We start from the raw sequence: 13,500 nt of genomic DNA, 5'->3' as shown, positions 1-13,500 counted from the left end.
TTTACAGGCATCCTAGACCCCCTAAAGTCCAGAAAATGTTGGTGGCCAAATACCTGTGTCAGTGAGCTCTGATTGTCCCAAAAACAGTTGCAGCCTGTAAGGGGAATTAACCCGCATTCCAGACCACTGAAATTCCCAAAAACCTTTTGTCACAAAATATGCATCCAACACCCCTGAAAGTTCCAGAAATGTTGGCAGCCCAAAAAATGCCTTAAAATGCACTTTAGGCCTGCAAAAATGTAGAACACTTTGGAGGCCCAAACAAGGGGTTTACAGGCATCTTAGACCCTCTTAAATCCAGAAAATGTTGGTGGCCAAATACCTGTGTCAGTGAGCTCTGATTGTCCCAAAAACAGTTGCAACCTGTAAGGGGCATTAACCCGCATTCTAGACCACTGAAATTCCCAAAAACATTTTTGTCACAAAATATGCATCCAACACCCCTGAAAGTTCAGGAAATGTTGCAGCCCAAAAAAGGCATTAAAATGCATTTTAGGCCTGCAAAAATGTATAAAACTTTTGAGGGCTAAAAAAGGGGGTTACAGGCATCCTAGACCCCCTAAAGTCCAGAAAATGTTGGTGGCCCAAAAACAGTGTCAGAGAGCTCTGAATGTCCCAAAAACATTTGCAGCCTGAAAGTGGCATTAAACCGCACCCTAGACCACTGAAATTCCCAAACATATTTTCGGCACAGAATATGCATCCAACACCCCTGAAAGATCAGAAAATATTGGCAGCCCAAAAAATGCCTTAAAATGCATCTTAGGCCTGCAAAAATGTCGAAAACTTTGGAGGCCCAAAAAAGGGGTTTACAGGCATCCTAGACCCCCTAAAGTCCAGAAAATGTTGGTGGCCAAATACCTGTGTCAGTGAGCTCTGATTGTCCCAAAAACAGTTGCAGCTTGTAAGGGGAATTAACCCACATTCTAGACCACTGAAATTCCCAAAAACATTTTTGTCACAAAATATGCATCCAACACCCCTGAAAGTTCCGGAAATCTTGGCAGCCCAAAAAAGGCATTAAAATGCATCTTAGGCCTGCAAAAATTTAGAAAACTTTGGAGGCCCAAAAAAGGGCTTTACAGGCATCCTAGACCCCCTAAAGTCCAGAAAATGTTGGTGGCCAAAAAACTGTGTCAGTGAGCTCTGATTGTCCCAAAAACAGTTGCAGCCTGAAAGGGGCATGAACCCGCACCCTAGACCACTGAAATTCCCAAAAATATTTTTGGCACAGAATATGCATCCAACACCCCTGAAAGATCAGAAAATGTTGGCAGCCCAAAAAAGGCATTAAAATGCATCTTTGGCCTGCAAAAATGTATAAAACTTTGGAGGGCTATAAAAGGGCTTTACAGGCATCCTAGACCCTCTAAAGTCCAGAAAATGTTGGTAGCCAAAAAACTGTGTCAGAGAGCTCTGATTGTCCCAAAAACATTTGAAGCCTGAAAGGGGCATTAACCTGCATCCTAGACCACTGAAATTCCCAAAAATATTTTTGGCACGAAATATGCATCCAACACCCCAGAAAGTTCAGGAAATTTGCAGCCCAAAAAAGGCATTAAAATGCATCTTAGGCCGGCAAAAATGTCAAAAACTTTGGAGGCCCAAAAAAGGGTTTACAGGCATCCTAAACCCCCTAAAGTCCAGAAAATGTTGGTGGCCAAATACCTGTGTCAGTGAGCTCTGATTGTCCCAAAAACAGTTGCAGCCTGTAAGGGGCATTAACCCGCATCCTAGACCACTGAAATGCCCAAAAATATTTTTGGCACGAAATATGCATCCAACACCCCTGAAAGTTCAGGAAATGTTGCAGCCCAAAAAACGGCATTAAAATGCATCTTAGGCCTGCAAAAATGTAGAACACTTTGGAAGTCCAAAAAAGGAGTTTACAGGCATCCTAGACCCTCTAAAGTCCAGAAAATGTTGGTGGCCAAATACCTGTGTCAGTGAGCTCTGATTGTCCCAAAAACAGTTGCAGCCTGTAAGGGGCATTAACCCGCATTCTAGACCACTGAAATTCCCAAAAACATTTTTGTCACAAAATATGCATCCAACACCCCTGAAAGTTCCGGAAATGTTGGCAGCACAAAAAAGGCCTTAAAAGGCATCTTAGGCCTGCAAAAATGTATAAAACTTTGGAGGGCTAAAAAAGGGGGTTACAGGCATCCTAGACCCCCTAAAGTCCAGAAAATGTTGGTGGCCCAAAAACAGTGTCAGAGAGCTCTGAATGTCCCAAAAACATGTGCAGCCTGAAAGGGGCATTAACCCACATCCTAGACCACTGAAATTCCCAAACAGATTTTTGGCACAGAATATGCACCCAACACCCCTGAAAGATCAGGAAATGTTGGCAGCCCAAAAAATGCCTTAAAATGCATCTTAGGCCTGCAAAAATGTAGAATACTTAGGAGGCCCAACAAAGGGCTTTACAGGCATCCTAGACCCCCTAAAGTCCAGGAAATGTTGGTCGCCCAAAAACAGTGTCAGAGAGCTCTGAATGTCCCAAAAACATTTGCAGCCTGAAAGTGGCATTAAACCGCACCCTAGACCACTGAAATTCCCAAACATATTTTCGGCACAGAATATGCATCCAACACCCCTGAAAGATCAGAAAATGTTTGCAGCCCAAAAAATGTCTTAAAATGCATCTTAGGCCTGCAAAAATATAGAAAACTTTGGAGGACCAAAAAAGGGCATTACAGGCTTCCTAGAACCCCTAAAGTCCAGGAAAAGGTTGGTGGCCCAAAAACAGTGTCAGAGAGCTCTGATTGTCTTAAAAACATTTGTAGCCTGAAAGAGGCATTAACCCGCATCCTAGACCACTGAAATTCCCAAAAATATTTTTGGCACGAAATATGCATCCAACACCCCTGAAAGTTCAGGAAATGTTTGCATCCCAAAAAAGGCATTAAAATGCATTTTAGGCCTGCAAAAATGTTGAAAACTTTGGAGGCCCAAAAAAGGGGTTTACAGGCATCCTAGACCCCCTAAAGTCCAGAAAATGTTGGTGGCCAAATACCTGTGTCAGTGAGCTCTGATTGTCCCAAAAACAGTTGCAGCCTGTAAGGGGAATTAACCCGCATTCCAGACCACTGAAATTCCCAAAAACCTTTTGTCACAAAATATGCATCCAACACCCCTGAAAGTTCCAGAAATGTTGGCAGCCCAAAAAATGCCTTAAAATGCACTTTAGGCCTGCAAAAATGTAGAACACTTTGGAGGCCCAAACAAGGGGTTTACAGGCATCTTAGACCCTCTTAAATCCAGAAAATGTTGGTGGCCAAATACCTGTGTCAGTGAGCTCTGATTGTCCCAAAAACAGTTGCAACCTGTAAGGGGCATTAACCCGCATTCTAGACCACTGAAACTCCCAAAAACATTTTTGTCACAAAATATGCATCCAACACCCCTGAAAGTTCAGGAAATGTTGCAGCCCAAAAAAGGCATTAAAATGCATCTTAGGCCTGCAAAAATGTATAAAACTTTGGAGGGCTAAAAAAGGGGGTTACAGGCATCCTAGACCCCCCAAAGTCCAGAAAATGTTGGTGGCCCAAAAACAGTGTCAGAGAGCTCTGAATGTCCCAAAAACATTTGCAGCCTGAAAGTGGCATTAAACCGCACCCTAGACCACTGAAATTCCCAAACATATTTTCGGCACAGAATATGCATCCAACACCCCTGAAAGATCAGAAAATATTGGCAGCCCAAAAAATGCCTTAAAATGCATCTTAGGCCTGCAAAAATGTCGAAAACTTTGGAGGCCCAAAAAAGGGGTTTACAGGCATCCTAGACCCCCTAAAGTCCAGAAAATGTTGGTGGCCAAATACCTGTGTCAGTGAGCTCTGATTGTCCCAAAAACAGTTGCAGCTTGTAAGGGGAATTAACCCACATTCTAGACCACTGAAATTCCCAAAAACATTTTTGTCACAAAATATGCATCCAACACCCCTGAAAGTTCCGGAAATGTTGGCAGCCCAAAAAAGGCATTAAAATGCATCTTAGGCCTGCAAAAATTTAGAAAACTTTGGAGGCCCAAAAAAGGGCTTTACAGGCATCCTAGACCCCCTAAAGTCCAGAAAATGTTGGTGGCCAAAAAACTGTGTCAGTGAGCTCTGATTGTCCCAAAAACAGTTGCAGCCTGAAAGGGGCATGAACCCGCACCCTAGACCACTGAAATTCCGAAAAATATTTTTGGCACAGAATATGCATCCAACACCCCTGAAAGATCAGAAAATGTTGGCAGCCCAAAAAAGGCATTAAAATGCATCTTTGGCCTGCAAAAATGTATAAAACTTTGGAGGGCTATAAAAGGGCTTTACAGGCATCCTAGACCCTCTAAAGTCCAGAAAATGTTGGTAGCCAAAAAACTGTGTCAGAGAGCTCTGATTGTCCCAAAAACATTTGAAGCCTGAAAGGGGCATTAACCTGCATCCTAGACCACTGAAATTCCCAAAAATATTTTTGGCACGAAATATGCATCCAACACCCCAGAAAGTTCAGGAAATTTGCAGCCCAAAAAAGGCATTAAAATGCATCTTAGGCCGGCAAAAATGTCAAAAACTTTGGAGGCCCAAAAAAGGGTTTACAGGCATCCTAAACCCCCTAAAGTCCAGAAAATGTTGGTGGCCAAATACCTGTGTCAGTGAGCTCTGATTGTCCCAAAAACAGTTGCAGCCTGTAAGGGGAATTAACCCGCATTCTAGACCACTGAAACTCCCAAAAACATTTTTGTCACAAAATATGCATCCAACACCCCTGAAAGTTCAGGAAATGTTGCAGCCCAAAAAAGGCATTAAAATGCATCTTAGGCCTGCAAAAATGTATAAAACTTTGGAGGGCTAAAAAAGGGGGTTACAGGCATCCTAGACCCCCCAAAGTCCAGAAAATGTTGGTGGCCCAAAAACAGTGTCAGAGAGCTCTGAATGTCCCAAAAACATTTGCAGCCTGAAAGTGGCATTAAACCGCATCCTAGACCACTGAAATTCCCAAACATATTTTCGGCACAGAATATGCATCCAACACCCCTGAAAGATCAGAAAATGTTGGCAGCCCAAAAAAGGCATTTAAATGCATTTTAGGCCTGCAAAAATGTAGAAAACTTTGGTGGCCCAAAAAAGGGCTTTACAGGCATCCTAGACCCCCTAAAGTTCAAAAAATGTTGGTGGCCCAAAAACAGTGTCAGAGAGCTCTGAATGTCCCAAAAACATTTGCAGCCTGAAAGGTTAACCCGCATCCTAGACCACTGAAATTCCCAAACATATTTTTGGCACAAAATATGCATCCAACACTCCTGAAAGATCAGAAAATGTTGGCAGGCCAAAAATTGCCTTAAAATGCATCTTAGGCCTGCAAAAATGTAGAAAACTTTGGAGGGCTAAAAAAGGGCTTTACAGGCATCCTAGACCCCCTAAAGTCCAGGAAAAGGTTGGTGGCCCAAAAACAGTGTCAGAGATCTCTGATTGTTCCAAAAACATCTGTAGCCTGAAAGGGGCATTAACCCGCATCCTAGACCACTGAAATTCCCAAAAATATTTTTGGCACGAAATATGCATCCAACACCCCTGAAAGTTCAGGAAATGTTGCAGCCCAAAAAAGGCATTAAAATGCATCTTAGGCCTGCAAAAATGTCGAAATCTTTGGAGGCCTAAAAAAGGGCTTTACAGGCATCCTAGACCCCCTAAAGTCCAGGAAAAGGTTGGTGGCCCAAAAACAGTGTCAGAGATCTCTGATTGTTCCAAAAACATCTGTAGCCTGAAAGGGGCATTAACCCGCATCCTAGACCACTGAAATTCCCAAACATATTTTTGGCACGAAATATGCATCCAACACCCCTGAAAGTTCAGGAAATGTTGCAGCCCAAAAAAGGCATTAAAATGCATCTTAGGCCTGCAAAAAAATGTAGAACACTTTGGAGGCCCAAAAAAGGGGTTTACAGGCATCCTAGACCCTCTAAAGTCCAGAAAATGTTGGTGGCCAAATACCTGTGTCATTGAGCTCTGATTGTCCCAAAAACAGTTGCAGCCTGTAAGGGGCATTAACCCGCATTCTAGACCACTGAAATTCCCAAAAACATTTTTGTCACAAAATATGCATCCAACACCCCTGAAAGTTCCAGAAATGTTGGCAGCCCAAAAAAGGCATTAAAATGCATCTTAGGCCTGCAAATATGCAGAACACTTTGGAGGCCCAAACAAGGGGTTTACAGGCATCTTAGACCCTTTAAAGTCCAGAAAATGTTGGTGGCCAAATACCTGTGTCAGTGAGCTCTGATTGTCCCAAAAACAGCTGCAGCCTGTAAGGGGCATTAACCCGCATCCTAGACCACTGAAATTCCCAAATATATTTTTGGCACGAAATATGCATCCAACCCCCCTGAAAGTTCAGGAAATGTTGCAGCCCAAAAAAGGCATTAAAATGCATCTTAGGCCTGCAAAAATGTATAAAACTTTGGAGGGCTAAAAAAGGGGGTTACAGGCATCCTAGACCCCCTAAAGTCCAGAAAATGTTGGTGGCCCAAAAACAGTGTCAGAGAGCTCTGAATGTCCCAAAAACATTTGCAGCCTGAAAGGGGCATTAAACCGCACCCTAGACCACTGAAATTCCCAAACATATTTTCGGCACAGAATATGCATCCAACACCCCTGAAAGATCAGAAAATATTGGCAGCCCAAAACAGGCATTAAAATGCATTTTAGGCCCGCAAAAATGTAGAAAAGTTTGGAGGCCCAAAAAAGGGCTTTACAGGCATCCTAGACCCCCTAAAGTCCAAAAAATGTTGGTGGCCCAAAAACAGTGTCAGAGAGCTCTGAATGTCCCAAAGACATTTGCAGCCTGAAAGGTTAACCCGCATGCTAGACCACTGAAATTCCCAAACATATTTTTGGCACAAAATATGCATCCAACACTCCTGAAAGATCAGAAAATGTTGGCAGCCCAAAAATTGCCTTAAAATGCATCTTAGGCCTGCAAAAATGTAGAAAACTTTGGGGGCTAAAAAAGGGCTTTACAGGCATCCTAGACCCCCTAAAGTCCAGGAAAAGGTTGGTGGCCCAAAAACAGTGTCAGTGAGCTCTGATTGTCCCAAAAACAGTTGCAGCCTGTAAGGGGTATTAACCGGCATTCTAGACCACTGAAATTCCCAAAAACATTTTTGTCACAAAATATGCATCCAACACCCCTGAAAGTTCCAGAAATGTTGGCAGCCCAAAGAAGGCATTAGAATGCATCTTAGGCCTGCAAAAATGTAGAAAATTTTGGAGGCCCAAAAAAGGGCTTTACATGAATCCTAGACCCCCTAAAGTCCAGAAAATGTTGGTGGCCAAAAAACTGTGTCAGTGAGCTCTGATTGTCCCAAAAACAGTTGCAGCCTGTAAGGGGCATTAACCCGCATTCTAGACCACTGAAATTCCCAAAAACATTTTGTCAGAAAATATGCATCCAACACCCCTGAAATTTCAGGAAATTTTGGCAGCCCAAAAAAGGCCTTAAAATGCAACTTAGGCCTGCAAAAATGTATAAAACTTTGGAGGGCTATAAAAGGGCTTTACAGGCATCCTAGACCCCCTAAAGTCCAGGAAAAGGTTGGTGGCCCAAAAACAGTGTCAGAGAGCTCTGATTGTCCCAAAAACATTTGTAGCCTGAAAGGGGCATTAACCCGCATTCTAGACCACTGAAATTCCCAAAAATATTCTTGGCATGAAATATGCATCCAACACCCCTGAAAGTTCAGAAAATGTTGCAGCCCAAAAAAGGCATTAAAATGCATCTTAGGCCTGCAAAAATGTAGAAAAATTTGGAGGCCCAAAAACGGGGTTTACAAGCATCCTAGACCCCCTAAAGTCCAGGAAATGTTGGTGGCTCAAAAACAGTGTCAGAGAGCTCTGAATGTCCCAAAAATATTTGCAGCCTGAAAGGGGCATTAACACGCATCCTAGACCACTGAAATTCCCAAAAATATTTTTGGCATCCAACACCCCTGAAAGTTCAGGAAATGTTGCAGCCCAAAAAAGGCATTAAAATGCATCTTAGGCCTGCAAAAATGTCAAAATCTTTGGAGGCCTAAAAAAGGGGTTTACAGGCATCCTACACCCCCTAAAGTCCAGAAAATGTTGGTGGCCAAATACCTGTGTCAGTGAGCTCCGATTGTCCCAAAAACAGTTGCAGCCTGTAAGGGGAATTAACCCGCATTCTAGACCACTGAAATTCCCAAAAACATTTTTGTCACAAAATATGCATCCAACGCCCCTGAAAGTTCAGGAAAAGTTGGCAGCCCAAAAAAGGCCTTAAAATGCAACTTAGGCGTGCAAAAATGTATAAAACTTTGGAGGGCTATAAAAGGGCTTTACAAGCATCCTAGACCCCCTAAAGTCCAGAAAATGTTGGTGATCAAAAAACAGTGTCAGAGAGCTCTGATTGTCCCAAAAACATTTGTAGCCTGAAAGGGGCATTAACCCGCATCCTAGACCACTGAAATGCCCAAAAATATTTTTGGCACGAAATATGCATCCAACACCCCTGAAAGTTCAGGAAATGTTGCAGCCCAAAAAACGGCATTAAAATGCATCTTAGGCCTGCAAAAATGTAGAACACTTTGGAAGTCCAAAAAAGGAGTTTACAGGCATCCTAGACCCTCTAAAGTCCAGAAAATGTTGGTGGCCAAATACCTGTGTCAGTGAGCTCTGATTGTCCCAAAAACAGTTGCAGCCTGTAAGGGGCATTAACCCGCATTCTAGACCACTGAAATTCCCAAAAACATTTTTGTCACAAAATATGCATCCAACACCCCTGAAAGTTCCGGAAATGTTGGCAGCACAAAAAAGGCCTTAAAAGGCATCTTAGGCCTGCAAAAATGTATAAAACTTTGGAGGGCTAAAAAAGGGGGTTACAGGCATCCTAGACCCCCTAAAGTCCAGAAAATGTTGGTGGCCCAAAAACAGTGTCAGAGAGCTCTGAATGTCCCAAAAACATGTGCAGCCTGAAAGGGGCATTAACCCACATCCTAGACCACTGAAATTCCCAAACAGATTTTTGGCACAGAATATGCACCCAACACCCCTGAAAGATCAGGAAATGTTGGCAGCCCAAAAAATGCCTTAAAATGCATCTTAGGCCTGCAAAAATGTAGAATACTTAGGAGGCCCAACAAAGGGCTTTACAGGCATCCTAGACCCCCTAAAGTCCAGGAAATGTTGGTCGCCCAAAAACAGTGTCAGAGAGCTCTGAATGTCCCAAAAACATTTGCAGCCTGAAAGTGGCATTAAACCGCACCCTAGACCACTGAAATTCCCAAACATATTTTCGGCACAGAATATGCATCCAACACCCCTGAAAGATCAGAAAATGTTTGCAGCCCAAAAAATGTCTTAAAATGCATCTTAGGCCTGCAAAAATATAGAAAACTTTGGAGGACCAAAAAAGGGCATTACAGGCTTCCTAGAACCCCTAAAGTCCAGGAAAAGGTTGGTGGCCCAAAAACAGTGTCAGAGAGCTCTGATTGTCCTAAAAACATTTGTAGCCTGAAAGAGGCATTAACCCGCATCCTAGACCACTGAAATTCCCAAAAATATTTTTGGCACGAAATATGCATCCAACACCCCTGAAAGTTCAGGAAATGTTGCATCCCAAAAAAGGCATTAAAATGCATTTTAGGCCTGCAAAAATGTTGAAAACTTTGGAGGCCCAAAAAAGGGGTTTACAGGCATCCTAGACCCCCTAAAGTCCAGAAAATGTTGGTGGCCAAATACCTGTGTCAGTGAGCTCTGATTGTCCCAAAAACAGTTGCAGCCTGTAAGGGGAATTAACCCGCATTCCAGACCACTGAAATTCCCAAAAACCTTTTTGTCACAAAATATTCATCCAACACCCCTGAAAGTTCCAGAAATGTTGGCAGCCCAAAAAATGCCTTAAAATGCATCTTAGGCCTGCAAATATGTAGAACACTTTGGAGGCCCAAACAAGGGGTTTACAGGCATCTTAGACCCTCTTAAATCCAGAAAATGTTGGTGGCCAAATACCTGTGTCAGTGAGCTCTGATTGTCCCAAAAACAGTTGCAACCTGTAAGGGGCATTAACCCGCATTCTAGACCACTGAAATTCCCAAAAACATTTTTGTCACAAAATATGCATCCAACACCCCTGAAAGTTCAGGAAATGTTGCAGCCCAAAAAAGGCATTAAAATGCATTTTAGGCCTGCAAAAATGTATAAAACTTTTGAGGGCTAAAAAAGGGGGTTACAGGCATCCTAGACCCCCTAAAGTCCAGAAAATGTTGGTGGCCCAAAAACAGTGTCAGAGAGCTCTGAATGTCCCAAAAACATTTGCAGCCTGAAAGTGGCATTAAACCGCACCCTAGACCACTGAAATTCCCAAACATATTTTCGGCACAGAATATGCATCCAACACCCCTGAAAGATCAGAAAATATTGGCAGCCCAAAAAATGCCTTAAAATGCATCTTAGGCCTGCAAAAATGTCGAAAACTTTGGAGGCCCAAAAAAGGGGTTTACAGGCATCCTAGACCCCCTAAAGTCCAGAAAATGTTGGTGGCCAAAAAACTGTGTCAGTGAGCTCTGATTGTCCCAAAAACAGTTGCAGCCTGAAAGGGGCATGAACCCGCACCCTAGACCACTGAAATTCCCAAAAATATTTTTGGCACAGAATATGCATCCAACACCCCTGAAAGATCAGAAAATGTTGGCAGCCCAAAAAAGGCATTAAAATGCATCTTTGGCCTGCAAAAATGTATAAAACTTTGGAGGGCTATAAAAGGGCTTTACAGGCATCCTAGACCCTCTAAAGTCCAGAAAATGTTGGTAGCCAAAAAACTGTGTCAGAGAGCTCTGAATGTCCCAAAAACATTTGCAGCCTGAAAGTGGCATTAAACCGCATCCTAGACCACTGAAATTCCCAAACATATTTTTGGCACAAAATATGCATCCAACACTCCTGAAAGATCAGAAAATGTTGGCAGGCCAAAAATTGCCTTAAAATGCATCTTAGGCCTGCAAAAATGTAGAAAACTTTGGAGGGCTAAAAAAGGGCTTTACAGGCATCCTAGACCCCCTAAAGTCCAGGAAAAGGTTGGTGGCCCAAAAACAGTGTCAGAGATCTCTGATTGTTCCAAAAACATCTGTAGCCTGAAAGGGGCATTAACCCGCATCCTAGACCACTGAAATTCCCAAAAATATTTTTGGCACGAAATATGCATCCAACACCCCTGAAAGTTCAGGAAATGTTGCAGCCCAAAAAAGGCATTAAAATGCATCTTAGGCCTGCAAAAATGTCGAAATCTTTGGAGGCCTAAAAAAGGGGTTTACAGGCATCCTAGACCCCCTAAAGTCCAGAAAATGTTGGTGGCCAAATACCTGTGTCAGTGAGCTCTAATTGTCCCAAAAACAGTTGCAGCCTGTAAGGGGAATTAACCCACATTCTAGACCACTGAAAATTCCCAAAAACATTTTTGTCACAAAATATGCATCCAACACCCCTGAAAGTTCAGGAAAAGTTGGCAGCCCAAAAAAGGCCTTAAAATGCAACTTAGGCCTGCAAACATGTATACAACTTTGGAGGGCTATAAAAGGGGGTTACAGGCATCCTAGACCCCATAAAGTCCAGAAAATGTTGGTGGCCCAACAACAGTGTCAGAGAGCTCTGAATGTCCCAAAAACATGTGCAGCCTGAAAGGGGCATTAACCCACTTCCTAGACCACTGAAATTCCCAAACAGATTTTTGGCACAGAATATGCACCCAACACCCCTTGAAAGATCAGGAAATGTTGGCAGCCCAAAAAATGCCTTAAAATGCATCTTAGGCCTGCAAAAATGTAGAATACTTTGGCGGCCAAACAAAGGGCTTTACAGGCATCCTAGAGCCCCTAAAGTCCAGGAAATGTTGGTGGCCCAAAAACAGTGTCAGAGAGCTCTGAATGTCCCAAAAACATTTGCAGCCTGAAAGTGGCATTAAACCGCACCCTAGACCACTGAAATCCCAAACATATTTTCGGCACAGAATATGCATCCAACACCCCTGAAAGATCAGAAAATGTTGGCAGCCCAAAAAATGCCTTAAAATGCATCTTACGCCTGCAAAAATGTAGAAAACTTTGGAGGACCAAAAAAGGGCTTTACAGGCATCCTAGACCCCCTAAGGTCCAGGAAAAGGTTGGTGGCACAAAAACAGTGTCAGAGAGCTCTGATTGTCCCAAAAACATTTGTAGCCTGAAAGGGGCATTAACCCGCATCCTAGACCACTGAAATTCCCCAAAAAATTTTTGTCACAAAATATGCATCCAACACCCCTGAAAGTTCCGGAAATGTTGGCAGCCCAAAAAGGCATTAAAATGCATCTTAGGCCTGCAAAAATGTAGAACACTTTGGAGGCCCAAAAAAGGGGTTTACAGGCATCCTAGACCCTCTAAAGTCCAGAAAATGTTAGTGGCCAAATACCTGTGTCAATGAGCTCTGATTGTCCCAAAAACAGTTGCAGCCTGTAAGGGGCATTAACCCGCATTCTAGACCACTGAAATTCCCAAAAACATTTTTGTCACAAAATATTCATCCAACACCCCTGAAAGTTCCGGAAATGTTGGCAGCCCAAAAAAGGCATTAGAATGCATCTTAGGCCTGCAAAAATATCAAAAACTTTGGAGGCCCAAAAAAGGGGTTTACAGGCATCCTAGGCCCCCTAAAGTGCAGAAAATGTTGGTGGCCAAATACCTGTGTCAGTGAGCTCTGATTGTCCCAAAAACAGTTGCAGCCTGTAAGGGGCATTAACCCGCATTCTAGACCACTGAAATTCCCAAAAACATTTTTGTCAGAAAATATGCATCCAACACCCCTGAAAGTTCAGGAAATGTTGGCAGCCCAAAAAAGTCCTTAAAATGCAACTTAGGCCTGCAAAAATGTATAAAACTTTGGAGGGCTATAAAAAGGCTTTACAAGCATCCTAGACCCCCTAAAGTCCAGAAAATGTTGGTGGCCAAAAAACAGTGTCAGAGAGCTCTGATTGTCCCAAAAACATTTGTAGCCTTAATGGGGCATTAACCCGCATCCTAGACCACTGGAATTCCCAAAAATATTTTTGCCACGAAATATGCATCCAACACCCCTGAAAGTTCAGGAAATGTTGCAGCCCAAAAAAGGCATTAAAATGCATCTTAGGCCTGCAAAAATGTCGAAAACTTTGGAGGCCCAAAAAAGGGGTTTACAGGCATCTTAGACCCTCTAAAGTCCAGAAAATGTTGGTGGCCAAATACCTGTGTCAGTGAGCTCTGATTGTCCCAAAAACAGTTGCAGCCTGTATTGGGCATTAACCCGCATTCTAGACCACTGAAATTCCCCCAAAAAATGTTGTCACAAAATATGCATCCAACGCCCCTGAAAGTTCAGGAAATGTTGCAGCCCAAAAAAGGCATTAAAATGCATTTTAGGCCTGCAAAAATGTATAAAACTTTGGAGGGCTAAAAAGGGGGTTACAGGCATCCTAGACCCCCTAAAGTCCAGA

Source organism: Ambystoma mexicanum, chromosome 11 (assembly GCF_040938575.1).
Source record: "Ambystoma mexicanum isolate Mex_15411 chromosome 11, UKY_AmexF1_1, whole genome shotgun sequence".
Taxonomy (NCBI): domain Eukaryota; kingdom Metazoa; phylum Chordata; class Amphibia; order Caudata; family Ambystomatidae; genus Ambystoma; species Ambystoma mexicanum.
The sequence above is the reverse complement of the archived record's forward strand: the minus strand, read 5'-3'. Positions refer to the sequence as shown.